This window comes from Narcine bancroftii, chromosome 13 (genome assembly GCF_036971445.1).
Source record: "Narcine bancroftii isolate sNarBan1 chromosome 13, sNarBan1.hap1, whole genome shotgun sequence".
Taxonomy (NCBI): domain Eukaryota; kingdom Metazoa; phylum Chordata; class Chondrichthyes; order Torpediniformes; family Narcinidae; genus Narcine; species Narcine bancroftii.
In genome coordinates, this window is record NC_091481.1 from 7,181,617 (window position 1) to 7,199,905 (window position 18,289).

General features: G+C 44.1%; 1 protein-coding gene and 1 long non-coding RNA gene across 5 annotated transcripts in view; one reads left to right on the forward strand and one right to left on the reverse strand.

Moving 5' to 3' along the window:
- LOC138748778 (uncharacterized) overlaps positions 1–6,775 on the forward strand; it is a 404,609-nt gene extending 397,834 nt beyond the window's left edge. The window contains exon 4 of the long non-coding RNA XR_011348245.1: positions 6,702–6,775. This is a non-coding gene — a long non-coding RNA (uncharacterized lncRNA). The remainder of the gene's footprint in view (positions 1–6,701) is intronic.
- usp6nl (USP6 N-terminal like) overlaps positions 1–18,289 on the reverse strand; it is a 955,431-nt gene that overhangs the window by 740,596 nt on the left and 196,546 nt on the right. The window lies entirely within an intron of this gene.

The window sequence follows — 18,289 nt, forward strand, 5'->3', positions numbered from 1 at the left end:
TGATGTCTTGGGCTGTGTTTTGCAGGGCTTTACGCTTAGGAGTATTGATGCCCTCATACCAAACTATGATGCAGCTGGTCTGCTCATATTCCACCACACATCTCCAGAAACTTTCCAGCCTTTCTGGTGTCATACCAAACCTACATGAACTCCTGAGGAAGTCAAAGTGTTGACATGCTTTCTCCACTATGCCATTAGTGTATTGGGACCAGGAAATGGTCACCTCTGAAATGGTGACTCCCAAGAACTTAAATGAGCTTGTGGGCCTCTCCACCTCTGACCTCCTAATGATCACTGTATCATACACCTCTGGTTTTCCAGAGGTGCCTCTTTGTAAATGAATAATTTCATGATTCCTGATCTAAATTTAGCCATAACAATCTGGAGTATTGCCTTTGATATATGCACTGTTTACATTTATGATGCTATTTACAAATTCTTGAAAAACTCTCTTGAAATTTGTGGCTGCAGTGTCTTCTTCAGTTAAACCATTTGCTTTCAACCATTCTCAATCTGGGTTTGAAAGTTGCAACAGATGGAAGCCATTTAAGTCCCAAAGCCTGTTCATTCATTCATAAATATCATGCCTCAGCTTACTTAATGAAGGGCCCAGGCCTGAAACATTCCTTTCCATGATGCTACATGACCTGCTGAGCTTCTCCAGCATGTTTGGGTGTGGCTCAGCTATGATCTTATCCATGCAACTTCCATTGTATCCATATCCTTCAATACCTTTGACTAACAGAACTCTGACAGATTTTAGAAGTTAACAATGGACCTCATATCAGATGGCGCAAAAAGACAAAAAAAAATTCTGCTGAGGAACTCAGCAGGTCAAACAATATCTGATGCAGGGTCTTGACCTGAAAAGTTGACCATTCCTTTCCTCTCAGATGCTGCTAGCAGTTTGCTTCTTGATTCACGCCCCAGCACTTTCACGTGCCTTCATATCACTGGGTGTTTTGTGTGTGGAAGTATTTACAAACAACTCTTGAATGCTTGCCTTTGAACATCAGATAGTGTTCTCCAAACCCAGGTAGATCAAAATCTGTTGGGATCCTAGACTGTCTACCTACCCATCAGTTCCGTCTAATATTTTGTAGGCTTCAAATAAATTACTCCTCAATCTTAAAATGTTAACTTTTCCTTATAATCGAACCCGTGAGTTAAGTTTCCGACTGGTTACCCTGCTCTTAGTTCATTCCTACCAGAATATGTCCAAGTCAAGACAAGTTTATTGTCAGTAAAAACACACGATGCTGGAGAGACTCAGCAGGCCAAACAGTAGCAAAGCCAGAGATACAGAACTGACATGTCGGGCTTGAGCCCTTCATCAAAGGGCCCTGCTTCAGTCTTCTCAGGAGGTGCAGTCATTGTTGCGCCTTCCTGACAAGTGAGGAGATATTGAATGTCCACGATAGGTCACTAGTTATCAAAGACCTTTGGGTCTTGTCTTCTTATCCACCAAAGTCATCGATTGTTCCACAGGCCAATACAATGGAATTGAATCACACAGTGAATGTTGATTGTCAGATCTCCTTGGCCCACGACCTTGATGCTTCCACAGTGGCACTTCACACTTCGCTTTATGTATGTTCTTGCCAGGCACTTTACAGCTTCAGCGTGCTCTCTGGAAATTTGATCTACTTGTTCAGAATCTCATTAAAATATTTGTTGCCATTCCCTCGTCCTAATGACATTTCCCCCCTCTTCCTCCTCATCACCTTCCATCTGCATTCTAACCTGTCTCACTACCAGTACTTGACCAAAGTAAATCAGTGCAACACTCCCCAGCCTCTCCACCGTCAATGAAACCCTGGGAGCGGTCTGATGTACGCTCTGGTCTTTTTTTGCCTGCTTGAATCTGTCTCAGTGCAAGTCACCCAGTTAATTGCTTTTAGTGCAGTTGCCAACATTGTCACAATAAGGTGAAAGACCGATTCATCTGTTTTCAGTCATTCGACCAGACTCAGTGTGTTCAATGTTGATCTAAACAACCATTTCTTCTTAAAGTGAAGCCGTCCCAAATACAGATGAGAGTATTAGGTACCAATTGTACCCACTCCCATTGATTTCATTGGAAGAAAATGTGATTAATACTCTTGTATTCATTTAATATCGGCAAGCATTCTCTGCAGCAAGTTGATGGTAATTCAGATAATAAAAGAAATTCAGTCTAAATTTTATCTGATGAATGAGAAGAGACTTAATAGAGGTCTACAAGATTATGAGAGGTACAGATAGGGTGGACAGCCAGCACCTTTTTCCCAGGGCAGAAATAACAAACACGAGAACATTTGGACAAAGTGAGGGGCTGAAAGTTTAGGATGAGTTTTTTTATGCCGAGAGCTGTGGGGGTGCCTGGAATACCTTGCCAGGGGTCGGGTGGAGGCTGAAACATTCAGGGCATTTTAAGAGACTCTTAGGCCGACGGACAAAAGAAAAATAGAGGGTTATGAGGTAGGGAGGGTTTGTAGTTTTTTTTAAAGAATATATGGGTCGGCACAACATCGAGGGCCAAACTGTGCTATAGTGTTCTATGTTCTATATCTGGGAAGTGAATTCCTAAACTCTTGCTGAATTCTGCATAGAAGAGCAGAACCATGTATAGCATAATCAATTTCCCTCTCTGAAATCTAACCATGCTCTTTTTTTTTTGGAAAATTTTATTTAAAGGTTTTACAAAGCATAAAACATAAAAAAAATTTAACAACTACAAAAAAAAAATCAAACCCCCTTACTGCCCCCCCCCCCCACTTCCCACCTAAGCTATCCCATCCCACCCACCCCCCTCAGAGCTAAAAAGAAAATTTCCCGGGTGTTTAATGGTTACTGCATAGTGTGCCAACCCTTTCTTTCTTTGGCTTGGCTTCGCGGACGAAGATTTATGGAGGGGGTAAAAAGTCCACATCAGCTGCAGACTCGTTTGTGGCTGACAAGTCCGATGCGGGACAGGCAGACACGATTGCAGCGGTTGCAGGGGAAAATTGGTTGGTTGGGGATGGGTGTTGGGTTTTTCCTCCTTTGCCTTTTGTCAGTGAGGTAGGCTCTGCGGTCTTCTTCAAAGGAGGTTGCTGCCCGCCAAACTGTGAGGCGCCAAGATGCACGGTTTGAGGCGATAGCAGCCCACTGGCGGTGGTCAATGTGGCAGGCACCAAGAGATTTCTTTAGGCAGTCCTTGTACCTTTTCTTTGGTGCACCTCTGTCACGGTGGCCAGTGGAGAGCTCGCCATATAACACGATCTTGGGAAGGTGATGGTCCTCCATTCTGGAGACGTGACCCATCCAGCGCAGCTGGATCTTCAGCAGCGTGGACTCGATGCTGTCGACCTCTGCCATCTCGAGTACTTCGACGTTAGGGATGTAAGCGCTCCAATGGATGTTGAGGATGGAGCGGAGACAACGCTGGTGGAAGCGTTCTAGGAGCCGTAGGTGGTGCCGGTAGAGGACCCATGATTCGGAGCCGAACAGGAGTGTGGGTATGACAACGGCTCTGTATTCGCTTATCTTTGTGAGGTTTTTCAGTTGGTTGTTTTTCCAGACTCTTTTGTGTAGTCTTCCAAAGGCGCTATTTGCCTTGGCGAGTCTGTTGTCTATCTCATTGTCGATCCTTGCATCTGATGAAATGGTGCAGCCGAGATAGGTAAACTGGTTGACCGTTTTGAGTTTTGTGTGCCCGATGGAGATGTGGGGTGGCTGGTAATCATGGTGGGGCCAACCCTTTACATATCATTTATTTAACATCCAAACCCATATATTCCAAATATAAACTTCACATCTTAAAACAAAAAGGATAATTATTTTGCAAATTATGTTATCTTTTCCAAATATAACACGATTGCAATTCATTATGCCATCTTTGTATATTCAGTTTCACATAATTTTTCCATGTAACCTAACCATGTTCAAGTGCTCTTTCAATATGAGGAGAACTGAAGATGCAACTTTTATGTTAGCATGTGGCCCAGTTTATTGACCAGCATGGTCCCTTCTGCTGCCTTTTGTAATGCATGGGAGGGGGCAATCTGAACAAACTAGTTCCTCTGCGTCAAGAGTTTCCTGTGGATTGGATCATTAATAGGAAATTAATTTATAATAATTTACTTGCTTTAGGCTAGGAGACTACAAGCATATGGGATTCCTACATGCGTAAAATGAAGCCTTGTTGGCCAACTTTAAAGTTTAAATTAGCTTTCCCATTAATTTGACAATCCCGGTGTTCTAATTCAGGATTGCTCTGCCAATAAGGTAACAGCACTTTAGAAAATCCCTTTCCAATCCTCATAAACAGGGCAAAGCCACTGAGAAATACAGCTATAAATAGAACAGAGTAGCAGAACTGAAAGGGACATCAACATTTACCTATGGCTCTGCATTGGAGGTTGAGCAAGTTATTAAAAACTGCAGGGGAGCATTGAGAGCACTGAACAGCAAATTTTTTCAGAAAGGAAAAATGGGGACAGTGTCCAACAATAGTCGACCGGCAGCGATGGATTCCAGTTGCCCTGATACCGCTTTTCCGTGGTTGCAATGTCCTGGTGAAACCTTTCACCATGTTCGTCGGTGACTAACCAAGATCAGCAGGGAAGATGTTCAAATTTCTTCTGGATGCAAAAGCAATGGAAAAGATACAGCTTTAGATTCTTGAAGAAATATGAATAGTGGTCGTTGTTGGACTTGTATCCAGAACCCTGGACCAAATAATCCAAAGAGATTCAAAGGAATTTAACAAATGAAATTTTAAAAGGAAAATTAAATAGTTGTTAGACTGTTGGTTCTCAAACACCCTTATTTCAGAGAAGAAGGGAATCGATCCTTTAATGTTCTGAGCTATGTATGCCTCCAAACCCAAGTGGTTGACTCTGAACTGCCTCGGTGCAGAATCAAGTAAGGAGAGTCAGTAAGTTTTGGGGCACACAGCCCATGGAGAAAGGATAGAGAAGTAACTGTTGATAAGAGAGACTTGCATATAGAGAACTTTAATTTCAAGAGCTGAGTTTAAGGATGATCTTAGAAAATTTATCAATGTTATGAAAGATTATGATGAATTAAGGAAGGGTGGATTGCTTTCATTGGGAAGTTGACAACTGAAGGTCAATGAACCAAAGAGAAAGGGGAGCAAAAGAATTTGATTTCCAGCATGTGTGGCTTTTGTGTTTCACAAACAATTTGCTCAAGTTCAAGTTGATTACAACCTAGCAAGATGACGTTCTCCAGTCCTCGGTGTAAAACACTGTAAACATGCATTCATACATAATGCACACCCAGACAATGGTACAAATGTGCAGGACGTAAAAACAAAAATAAATATATTTTTAAAAAAATAATAGTAGATGGTTTGTATGGGCAGTTCAGCAGTCTCGCTGCCTGTGGGAAGAAGCTGTTTCTCAGCCTAGTGGTTCCGCCTTTGATACTTCTATATTTGTTTCCTTAAGGGAGTAGCTGGAAGATGTTGAATACAGGGTGGTAGGGATTCTTGTTGCGAGCCTTCTTTAGGCAACCATCCTGGTAAATCCAATCAATGGGGGAAGAAGGACACCCCAGTGATCCTCTCTGCCGCTCTTATGGTCATGTGGATTGACCTCCAATCCAAAGCTCTCTGGCAACCGAGATTGAGCTCTCGATAGAGTTCCTGTGGAAAGTTGACAGGATGGTGGCCTGAACTGTGTGCATCCAAATTCAGAATTATGATGGGAAAAAGAGTAGTGGAAGTGGTGCACAAGGTGTGCCTAGGGATTGATTTCTGCCTCCTCTTTCAGTGACCCATTGTTCAGGTTTCAAGAGGTGAGTGGACCATTCCATGAGATATTGTATAAGGCACACCTCAACTCACACTCCAAGGTGCCAAGTTAAAAATAAAGCCACCAGGGGCCATGAGTTCATTCCTCCCTGGGGTCTCACTTCTGTGAGGGGCACTTGACAAAGTGACGACTCCCTGGGTGTTTTTATGGAGGGGTGCTGTTTTGTGGCCAACTCCATTGGCGGAAAAAAATGTTCACTTATCTTTTTATAGAGAAAGCCTAAAAGGCTGCGGCAGCGTCACTTTCATGAAGAGCAGCGCCTCGTTATGTCCTCCGGAGCTGAGGGAGGTGGGGCAACTGGTGCAGTAGTGCCCCCCCTTCAACATAATAGCATACATACATGGTGAGCAATGGCCGTCTTTGTTATCCGTAATCCCCCATGCAGCTGGAAACGCGGAGCCCTTCCAGCTGCGAGGGGGAAATATGGGTAACGAAGGTGGCCATTGATCCTCCTCCTGCCCTCTGACACTTACACGAGGTTACTACTTCAATGACTAGGCCCTGGATCACGGCTGACGGAGTTATTGTGACACCATCAGCCCGCCCCTAGCCAGCCGCTTGCAGCAGCAGTACATTTATGGAGCGAGGCGGAGCGCTGCACTCCATCTGTTTGACCATCCTGAGGAAGAATCGGATTCGGCGTCTTGAGAGCCACGCACGGAGGATTTATGGAGATAGGTTCAGCAATGTGAGGGCGGAGAATATCGGCCTTTACAGTCGGAATATTTTTTCTCTTTCAAAAGGCCTTCTGTAAGATAAAGTTAAAGAATTTCATGTGTGTTACATTCTAATTGTAGTATTACTTGACAATATGGAACCTTTCCCTTTACTATTTCATAAATTTAAAAAGCCACCAGGAATTTTATTTTTATTATTGATGAGTCTTTTTTTTTCCATTAGATTTGATTTTGGGGTCTTCTTGGACATAATCGTGTTGCATCTATAATGGCCAGCTAATCCACCAGTTCGTTCAGTGCTCAGTAAGTCAGGTTAGAATGATCCCACTCTCTGAATTTCTGCGTGTTTCAATTTTACAGCCTCACACTGGTTATAATTGGTATATATAAGCTTAATAAATGTATGAGCTGAATGCTCTCTGTGCAGAGTTACAAATGAGCACTGTATTACATTCGCATTGACACGCTGTGACTGTTTTTAATGGGTAACTGATTTTGTTAAAGTTGTGGATGCAGTGAATTTGTTTCCCTGCACACCTTCAACTCATTAATGAGGATACAGTCCTGGGGGCAATTTTCTGTCTGCATTCTTTACTGTTCATTTGTCATAATTTAAGAGGAAGGAATATGGAAATCTGAATCGAGAAGGATTGATATTTTATCACCAAACTTTATAACAGCAGCATGCTGAGTTAGAGGATAAGAGCATAGGAACAGGTCCTTCAGCCCATCTATCTATGCTGACCAAAAAACACCATTTTTGCCACCAGTCCCATTTTAGATTCAGATTTATTGTCAGAGTACATGTATGACATCACATACAACCCTGAGATTATTTTTCCTGTGAGCCAGGCAGAATTACTACTTATTAGTCGTGCCTAAAATTTTACTCCATGTACACATGTAAATAAAGAAATGTAAACAAACCAACTGTGCAATGCAGAGAGAGAAAAAAAATCAATAATGTGCAAAAGTAAGTGTCCTTAAATGAGTACCCGATTAATTTTGTCGTTGAGGAGTCTGATGGTGGAGGGGTAGCAGCTGTTCCTGAACCTCTTTCCTGATGGCAGCAGCGAGAAGAGAGTGTGTGGTGGGTGGTGTGGATCCTTGATAATTGCTGCTGCTCTCCCATGGCAGCGTTCCCTGTAGATGTTCTCAATGGTTGGGGAGTGTGTGAGAGTAAAACACAGAATTTTGTGGACACTGTCATTGAAGTAAAAACATAAAATGATGGAGAGACTCAACAGGTCAAACAGTGTCCTTTAGGTAACAAAGGCAAAGATACATAACTGATGTTTTGGGATTCAGCCATGCATCAAAGTATTCTCGATGGTAGGGAAGGTTTTTCCTGTGATGTCCTGGGGTGTGACCACTATCTTTTGCAGAGCTTTATGTTTGGGGTATTAGTGACCCCATACAAGTCAGCACACTTTCCACCATACGTGTAGAAATTTGCCAGGGTTTCTGATGTCATACCAAACCTTTGCAAACTCCCAAGGAAGTAGAGGTGTTAATGTGCTTTCTTCATGATGCCATTCTTGTGTTGGGTCCAGGAAAGATCCTCCCATATATACTCCCCGTATTCCCATCAATTATCCCCAGATTCCATCACTAACAAACCCACTCAGAACAATTTACTGTGCTTGATTAATCTAACAACCGCCATGACTTTTAGGACATGGTAGAAAGGCGGAGCACCCAAAGGAAACAGAAAGAACGAAAACACTCCATTTTGCATGAGGTCGGGATTGAACCTGGACTGCTGGTCTGTTAGGCATGGCACCTTGAGCTTGGCCCTCTGTTGTTTGTGGAGCATGTTTGTCGGAGATATTTGGAAGCTTATCTAATGGATGCTGTGTGACCAGCTGAGTTTCTCCAGCACATTTGTGTACTACAACCACCTGCCTCTTCCTCCTCTCCTCTCCTCCTTTCCCACCCCCCCCCCCCCCACCCCACCTCCACTTTTTTATTCAGGTGGCTACCTGTCTTTGCTTACAGTTGACTCAGGGTCCAGACCCAAAACATTGGTCACCCTTTCCTTCCTGTGGATGTCTCGTGACCCCCTGAGCACATTGGTGTATTGCACTCAGCCCCAGCAGCTACAAACTCTCCATATTTCCATATGGCCACTAACATCATACTGTACAACAATTAAATTACTATGGAACCTCAGAAACCAGGATTCCTATTCAGCTCATAACCTGCAAGAGCAGTTGAAACACTGAATTTCATGACATGTTCATGACAATCAATTCTCGTTCTGATTCTGAAAAATTCCAGGTCACTTTATCCTGACCTAAGGCACCCATGTAAATTTGTAAAAGCACAATGCTGGAGAAACTCAGCAGGTCAAGCAGTTTCCTTTATATAGCAAAGGTAAAAATTCAATGACTTCTTGAAGAGATAGAGGGTATCTGAGGTATCATGGATGTAGGTGGGGAGGGTTTGGAGCAGGGAAGAAAAGATAGAGTCAAGATAAGATGAAACTAGTTCGGTGGGACAAAAGCAGGCAAAAACAATGGGTCTGCCCAGGTGGTTGGGTTTGTGTATCTTGGGTCGAAAGTAGAAATGAGCAGTGCAGGATGGGAGGCAATAAGGTTGGCTTTGAAGAGATGGAGGGCATGTAAGGTATCACGGATGTAGGTGGGGAGGGATTGGACCAGGGATTTTCACCATTGCTATGTAAAGTACACTTTTTGACCTGTTGTGTTTTACTTCCTTTCCTCCATATTTCCTTATTTAACCAGAACACTGCCAATCAGGAAATTTGTACTTTATGGCAAAGGACTAAAGTGCTTGAGACAATGTTTGCAAAGGTGAAAGAGGAAATAATGAGGCAAAGTGAAACTCCGTCCTTGCTTTATCAAGGACCGACTGAGTTTCGGAATCCATTTCCTTCCATTAATCATCAGCGAGTTATTCACTTCAGAATCAGAATTTATTGTCATCAACATGTCACAAAATTCATGGTTTTGCAATAGGTTTTCAGGTCCAAATGTTGCTCTAACTTGCATTTCAAGAATAATTAAAGAGTGCAAGAAAATAGGAGAAAGTGGGATAGGGTCTGTGGTTCTTTGTCCATTAAGAAATCTGATTGGAGAGGGGAATAAGCTGGCTGTTTGCCTTCAGGCTCCAGTACATGGCCTGGGTGGTGGGTGTCCTTGAGGATAGAGGCTGCTCACTTAAGACACCAACTGTTGTCGATGGAGTGAAGGCTGGTGCCCGTTGTGTCTCTGGCTGAGTTAACAACTCTCTAGAGTTTTTATCTGTCCTGTTCAATGGCACCTCCAGACAATGATGCAACCAGACAGAATGCTCTCCACGATACACCTATAGAAATTTTTGAGAGTCTTCAGTGACATACCAAATCTCCTCGAACTCCCCACAAAGTATAGCCATTGGTGAACCTTCCTCTTAATTGCTTTGACAAGGAGGCCCCAGGACACATCCTCAGAGATGTTGACACTCAGGAATTTGAAGTTCTTGACCCCCTCCACTACGGACTCCTCGATGAGGACTGGGTCGTGTTCTGATTTCCTTGGTTTTCTAAGGCTGAGTGCAAGGTTGTTATTGTGACGCCACTCAATGAGCTGCTTTATCTGTCTTCTGTATGCTTCCTCATTGCCGTCTGTGATTTTGCTAAACGTGGTGTTGCTGGCAAATTTGTAGATGGCGTTTGAATCGTGCCTAGTCGCACAGTCATGGGTGTGGAGTGAGTGGGATAAGGTCACATCCTTGAGGTGCGCATGTGTTGATAATCAGTGAGGAGGAGATGATGTTTCCGATTCATACTGATGGTCGTCCTCCAATAAGGAAGACAACGATTCAGTTGCAGAGGTGGGTGCAGAGGACCAGGGTTTGGTTGCTGACCAGAACTGAGGGAATGATGGTGTTGAATACTGAGCTGTCATCGATGAAGAGTAGCTGGATGTATGTGTTGCTGTTGTCTCGGTGATCCAGAGCTGAGTGTAGAGCCAGGCATATTGCATCTGCTGTGGAGCGATTGTTCAGGAAAACATCTGCTGAAAATGAGATATCCAATAACCTCATGTTGGAAATACAAATGCAATCTTGACATGCTTACACCATTTTTTAACGTGGAAAATTATGCTTTGTGAATATTTATCCCACTCCCTGTCATTCACTGAGGAGGCAGGACCTCAGTATAACCAACACACCATCAGAATCTGATGTTTATTACTTCCATATGTCACCTGTAATGCATTATTGTATAAATGCTGCTCTGTTAATGGTGCATGTAGCTAGAAGCTCATTAATGTTGTGCATTATGGACTGTTTAGGTTGTTAACCAACCATTTGGATGTGTTGCTGAACCCAATAAAGGATATGAGAATACAAGCAATAAACGTTTGCTAATAGCCACATGGCTAACTGAATCAGATATTTGGCATCAGTTCTATTCATGGGAACTGTTGGGTGATGAAGGAGGTTTTTCTTAATCACTTTTGTTGATCAAGGATCATTATTGAATAGTTTTCTGTCACCCTTCAGCTCTCTTCTATCAGCCTATCACATCCTCCACCTCTCATACTGCCTCTCTCAAGACACGGTTTGTATCCCTCCACCCCTTCCCTATCTTTCCCTATGTCTCCTTTTTTTCTCTCTCTCTCTCTCTCTCTCTTCCATTTTGTCTCCTTCCACAGAGCACCAAACAACACCCCCACTCCTCCAGTCAATTCTCACCTTTCCTCTCTCCTGTGTCCTATCCGTATCCAATTAACACCTTTAGTCTGTTGGTCTGTACACCTTCCCCTCTCCATTCTTCCCTCACCAGCCATTTAATTCAGGCAACTGCCTGCTTTTTATCTATGCCTTGAAGATGGACTCGGGCCTGAAACATCATTAATATATTTTGACCTCCTATGGACACCGCGAGACCTGCTGAACTCCTCCAGCATCTCTTGTGTTTTTAGTGCAATCACAGCATCTGCAGACACTCGCGTTTCACTCCAGTACCTCAACTGTTCATTTCCCTCCACGGACACTGGCTGACTGACCGCTGTGCTCTTTAAGCTGCGTGTTTGTTGGCGTCACAATAATACTATACGTCATTGTGGTCCCTTTATCGCTCATTGGCGGAGAGACATGAGGTGGCGAACTCTGATGGAACAATCTCTATATCCTGTACTGCATCACCCCTTGATGAATATATGGTGAATCTTCTGTCCTGTCAACTCATGATGAATAGGCTACATACTCAACCTTCTTGTGTCATTTTAGAACTGGTTGTGGACAATTTGTCTGTCAATCTTCAATAGAATAGGCTCCATGTATTCTGCTCCATCACAACATGATGAATGAATTATCTGCAGTATACTCTATCATATTACAATACAATGGAACTCTTATATCGCCATGGAAAGGACTATATTTCATCGACTCCATCGTAGTCAGGCTATACGTGGTCCATCCTGCAGTGCTGACCACCACCTGGTCTGTCATTCTCCAAATAGATTAGTCTGGATGTGGTCCATGCTGAGCTTGGAGAGTGATGTAGATTGCAGTTCACTCATGCCATGTTCTCCAGAACCGGAGAACTGGAGACAGTAAATAGCCTGTGGGGAAAAACAACATAATCTATCGTTTTTATAGTAAATGCCTCTCTCAAACATAATTATATGTCACCAAAAGGTCTCCACTGCTGAACGTGGCCAGGTCCAATTGAATCCAGGCCATTTCCTCTGTAAAGAGCTCTGCCCTATATACTTTGAGAGAGCAGCAATTAGTGCAGGAAAGCAAACTAACTCCAGATGAAATACACACACAGGAACTTTAGATGCAACTGATGATTTACTGTCCTGCTGCAGATGTCTCAATGCATCTTTCAGACACAATGTTATCAACAGCGAGGTCCACAAAGGGTTATCTGCACAGCATACGCCATTACAAAGTGAGGGAACAGCCTGCTGGAGGGTCCTGAAGCATCCACAGTTTGAAGATCTTAGAATTTATTCTCTGAGTTTAAATAAACAATTTCTCTGATGGAGCGATCGCTTGGCTGAGTACCTTCACTCTGTCCGTATCAGTGACAGAGACCTCCCAGTGGTCCACCATTTCAATTCTGCGCTCCACTCCAGCACTGACGTGTCTGTCCATGGCCTCACGCACTGTCAAACCAAGACCACCCGTAAACTGGAGGAGCAGCACCTAATCGTCCATCTCTCCACTCTCCAACTGGACAGCATTAACACTGGTTTCTGCTGCTGTTCTACCTCTCTTCCCTATTCCTCTGTCTTCCTTCCTCCAGCTCTCTATCCCTTTCACTTTCCGGGCCATCCCTTTCCCTCTGATCACTGGGGGGGGGGGGGGGGGCAGCGGCTCTGTGAATGGAGAGGGAAGGGGGTGGAGAGCTGGAGGAAAGAAGCCAGAGGGAGGGGGGAACGGGAAGAAGGTTAGCAGAACGGGAGAACTGGAGAGTCTCCGGGTGGAAAATTAGATGTCGCTCCCAATTACGGGTGGCCTTAGTTTGACAGTGCGTGAGGCCATGAACAGACACATCAGTGTGGGAGTGGGGCGCAGAATTAAAATGGTGGGCCACTGGGAGATCCCTGTCTCTGGTAGAGCGAAGGTGCATCAATCAGTCTGTATCTCTCTTATCCACAGTTGCTGCTGTGTTTCCAGCATCATCTGATTTTATTTCAGATTTCCTGAATCTGCGTTGATTCATTTTCTTGTGCAGTCCAGAAGTCCAAACGCTGGAAATCTGAAATATAAACAGAACACAGCAAGCGGCATGAGCAGAACACTCAGCCAGACTGCTGAAGGGTCTCTGATCTGCGATATTGCTTCCCTTTCCACGGATTCTCCCTTACTGAGCTACCCTGCCATTTTCTGATTTTATTTCAGATTTCCAGCATCTGCGGATTTTTCTTTATGATTTCCCTTTATTCACCTGGCCTGGAAGCATCTTGTGGAGTAGGTTTCCTCCATGTACATTGGCTGGCCTGCTAAATATTTCCAGTGCTTTGTGTTCAGAAAAGTAAGTTGGAATAATGCAATTTGCTTCACTCATGGCCTTGACTGAGCTTCAGTGAGGCCAAATAAGAGGGTCAAATAATTCCCCTTATGTTTGCAGCAAATTACAATGAAATAAAACTTGGATCTCGCAGCAAAATCCAGCTGTGAGAATGGAAACAAGAAATTACTCATTCCGGGGAATGTCGAGATCAGTTGAAAGGCTCCGGGGCACATCAGAAGGGTCTGTGTAGGCTGAGAAGGACCTTGCTTTTAAAGTTCTGCCAGGTAATCACCGAATATTAAAGCAGGGCCTTTGCCAGAGCCCATAGTTCACTTCACAACACAAGTCGCCTTTCAATGAATCAAATGACGGTGTAGTGACCTCAGCAGGCTGATCCCTGTGAATAATACCACGCTACTTTCTGCTGGTCTTGGCACAAGGTTTGGTTTCAGTCATCTGTTTCCTAGGGACTGACTCCAAATTTCACTGAGACCAATGGGAATTTGGGAGCCAAATGAATGTCCCACATTAGAACGGCTTTCTACCCATCCCGGCCACTGGGATGCAGGTAGCCAAGATCAGTGAAGTCCCACTGATGGCTCCCCAGCTTAAATACCCAGGAACAGAGCTGATCAGGCAGAGATTTTGCATGGATTTAGGAGACTTGGTACTACGTGACTTCATTTGATATTGGCAGTCCTTCACCCCCGCACCACAGTAGTTTAGCATTACTTGTACTAAGCAGATGCCAGGAGTGTGCGTGCCAAGCTGTCAGCTCTACCTGACGGGAAATATAAATCATCCCCACCTTAGATCGGGTTATTGAGCAGGCAAGACCTCTGGAATTAATTCTTGGATCTTCGAACGGAGAAGCATGGTTTAAGCAGCTTCTCATTTCAAAGTCAACAGGCTCATCACACTCGTTCGTAATAAAAGGCCTGAAGATCTGAGGCCTTGCCCACTCGCAGTGAGATGTTGCGTGTTGCAAAGAAGGCAAGATCAAGGTTATTTTATTGTCAGGTAAGAAAACAGAAAATGTGATATTACACATTTTCTTTCCTCTACCTTAATGCAGACAAAGATTTGCAATCAGCAAAAATTGTGTGGTGCCCCTTACAGCCAGAGAACAAGAAGCAAAAGAGAGTTCCCCCGCCACCCCCTCCCCTGTCCCAGGGGCACTGAGTGTCCATGGCCTCACCTCCTGCAGTCTCTACAGCCACTCAGCCTGAAGCTGTCTGTCCTAATCCCCAATTTGTTTTCAGAACATAATTTTGTTTTTTGGTGGGGGGTGGGGGTGGGTGGAGAGGGGGGAGGGGACTTGAAATTTATCAAATCAATAGAACAAAACTCGCATTTATCATGAATAAAGGACCAGACCTGCAGGATAAAGTGGTAGCAGACATACAGAAGGTGTAGCTGCAATGAGGAAAGCAAAGAAAGTGGTTCCAATTTCAGGTTTATTGTCAGAGTACACACATGACATCACATACAGCCCTGAGATTCGTTTTCCTGCGGGCCAGACAGAATTTCTACTTATCAGTAGTGCAAAAAAAACTGTACTCAAAAGGGTATAGAGAGAAATATAAACAAAGAAAGAAATGTAAACAAACTGACTGTGAATTCAGAAAAAAAAAAATTCTGTAATAAATAATGTGCAAAGTTATAATCCTTAAATGTGTCTCTGATTGAGCTTGTCGTTGAGGAATCTGATGGTGGAGGGGAAGCCGCTGTTCCTGAACCTGGTGGTGCGAGTCTTGTGGCACTGAGACCTCTTTCCTGATGGCAGCAGCGAGAACAGAGCATGTGCTGGGTGGTGTGGATCCTTGATGATTGCTGCTGCTCTCCGATAGCCCTGTTCCATGTAGATTTTCTTGATGGTGGGGAGAGTTTTGCCTGTGACGTCCTGGGCTGTGTCCCACTACCTTTTGGAGGGCTTTATGCACAGGGTATTGGTTTCCCCATACCAGACCGTGATGCAGCTGGTCAGCACACTTTCCTCCAAGCATCTCTAGAAATTCGCCAGGGTTTCCAACGTCACACCAAATCTCCACAAATTCCTGAGGAAGTAGAGGTGCTGACGTGCTTTCTTCACGATGCCTTTAGTGTGTTGGCTCCAGGAAAGGTCCTCCAGGATAATGACTCCCAGGAATTAAAGTTGTATACTCTCTCACCTCTGATACACCAATGAACACCTTTGGTTTTCCTCTCCTGAGGTCCAATACAGGCAAGTGAGACTAACTCAGGTAGACAACCTGCTGTGCATGGACAAATTGATCTGAAGGGTTTATTTCGAGGCAGTCCAAGTATATTACTCCACAAATTACTCCACTGGAGGGCAGATCTTTGCAGGTTCAGCAAAGCAGTGTAGAAGACACATTGGTGAATTAGCGTGGTGCTCTTCTGTTCAACTTCTTGCGTGATAATTTGACTGTAGCTTTCTCCGGAATGAGCAGGAAGTGCGATTGCTACAAGTCCCAGTGGTTTGATGACCTCAGCCATGCTCCTCCACAGCTGCGTGCTGGCAGCAGGAGACCTGCATCGCCTTTCTTTTTTGGACAGCTGCAAACTTCTCCCCTAACCAACTTCCCCAAAGCCTCACACAAATTCCTCACCTGCCCTCGACCCGAGCTCATAGACAGTTTCTGGTGAAGAGTAATCAGGCTTCATAAAGTCACACATTGATCGTAGGTAAGTGTCTCATAGGGTTCCCCTCTTATCATCAGGAATGTCCCTCAATCCAGCCCACTGTGGATGCACTTCACAAACTTAAAGAACAGCACATTAAACTGTGTTCTTTCCATTTTAATCTTGATCAGCTACCTTTCTCTCTCTTTAAGCCACTCAGATTGAACATAAAAACATAAGAAATAAGAGCAGGAGTCGGCCATTGAGCCTGTTCTGCCATTCAATGAGAACATGGCTGATCTGATGATAGGCTTATCTCCACCTCCCTGATTCCTTAATGCACCTACCACAGTATGTAATCTATCCAACCTTGTCTTAAATGTATTTACTGAGGTAGCCTCCACTGTTCACTGGGCAGCGAATTCCACAGATTCACCGCCCTCTGGGAAAAGCAGTTCCTCCTCATCTCTGTCCTAAATCTATTACCCTGAATCTTGAGGCTATGTCCCCTAGTTCTGGTCCCCCCCTACCAATGGAAATAACTAACCTACTTCAATCTTAGCAAAGCCTTTCATAATTTTATATGTTTCTATAAGATCCCCTCTCATTGCCCTGTGAGACCAATACAGACATGAATCGAACTTCAGAACATAAACAAAGTCTGATGGAAGGTTCTGGACTGAAACTTTGACCGTTATTTTCCTCCCACTTATGTTGCTCGACCCACAAGTTCTTCCAGCAGATTGGTTTTTTTTGCTTCAGAACGTTCAAGCGAGAGGACAGATGTGAGTGAACTTCCCCTTTAGGTTAACGTCAGCAGAAACAAACACTTGTTAGTCTTGAAGATAGTATGGAGGCGTTCCTGCTGGGCTCCAGCTTGTAAATGCCCTTTCACCTGGAGCTATGTAGGCTGCAGGTCTCTGACCTGTTCACCACTCACAGAGATGCTGCAATTGTTCTCACATTGTTACCTCTTACAATAATGGCGTTCAGTCTGGATCACAAGAGCAGTGAGCACCTCGGGGGGAGATACGTGTGGGTGAAGAATCTGCCCTGGGTCAAACCAAATCGCCTTGGTGATGGCGCTTGTGAAATAACTGGAGGACCAGTTTCAGAAGATGGGCTAGCAATGTCGGCACTTACACAGAGATGAGGCAGATCTGCCGATAAAAGTCAAAACTGAATTTGTTGCACAGTAAACCCCTGTTATCCAGAATTCAAGCAACCAGCAGCCTCAAGTAACCGGCAAAAAGAAAACGCAGAAAATAAATAGGTAAAAAATACGGAAGTTTAAAATTGGTGCGTCTCACGTTAGTTCACCAATCACTCAACACACAATCTCAAGCAACTGGAAAATTCACTTATCTATTGATCCCCATGGGTGCCAGATACCAGGGGATTTACTGTATATTGTCTGTGAGAGCCACTGGCTCATCTTTTTGGAAAGGGGGGTGGGGGGGCACTCATTATGAGGAATATAGATAGAGTAAATACAAGCAGGTGTTTTCCACCGTGGTTAGGTGAGACCAGAAATGGAGGATGAAAGGGGAAATGTTTAAAGTGAACACGAGGGGGAACCTCTCCATGCAGAGTGTGGAGGGAGTGCCGAACGAGCTGCCAGCCTAAATGGGCTCAATTTTGACATATAAGAAATACTTGGATGGGTACCTGGGTGGAAGGGCTAGATCCCAGCTGGAAATGAATGTGACCAGTTAGAATAACTATTTAGTGCAGACTAGATGAGCTGAAGGACCTGTTTCTGTGCTGCAGTGTTCCCTAGTTATACTCAAAAATCGCTGACATAGGTTTTGTAGTGGTCAGAATTTACTCACAGTAAAATGGTGGCTGAGCCCACACCCTGTCAGTCATGTGCTCCACTATCCAATTGTCTGATTATGATTCATTGAAGCACTGGCAAATGAGCCATGTGCGTTAGATCAAAAAATGCTCAAGTACTAATTGCATGCCTTGTGATATTTATCAAATTGCTCTGGGTGTTCGTTGGCCAGGCCCAACTGTCCAACATGTATGGTGATGCAGGCATAGCAGACTGCAGTTGCTGGAATCTGGAGTAAAAAACAAACCAGTGAAGGAACTCATCAGGTCCAAGCAGTTTAGGAGCAGGCTGTGACCCCTCTACCATCGGGTCTTCTAAACAACAGACTCAATCAGAGACTCAGCTGAGGACTCTTACCCATTATTTATTA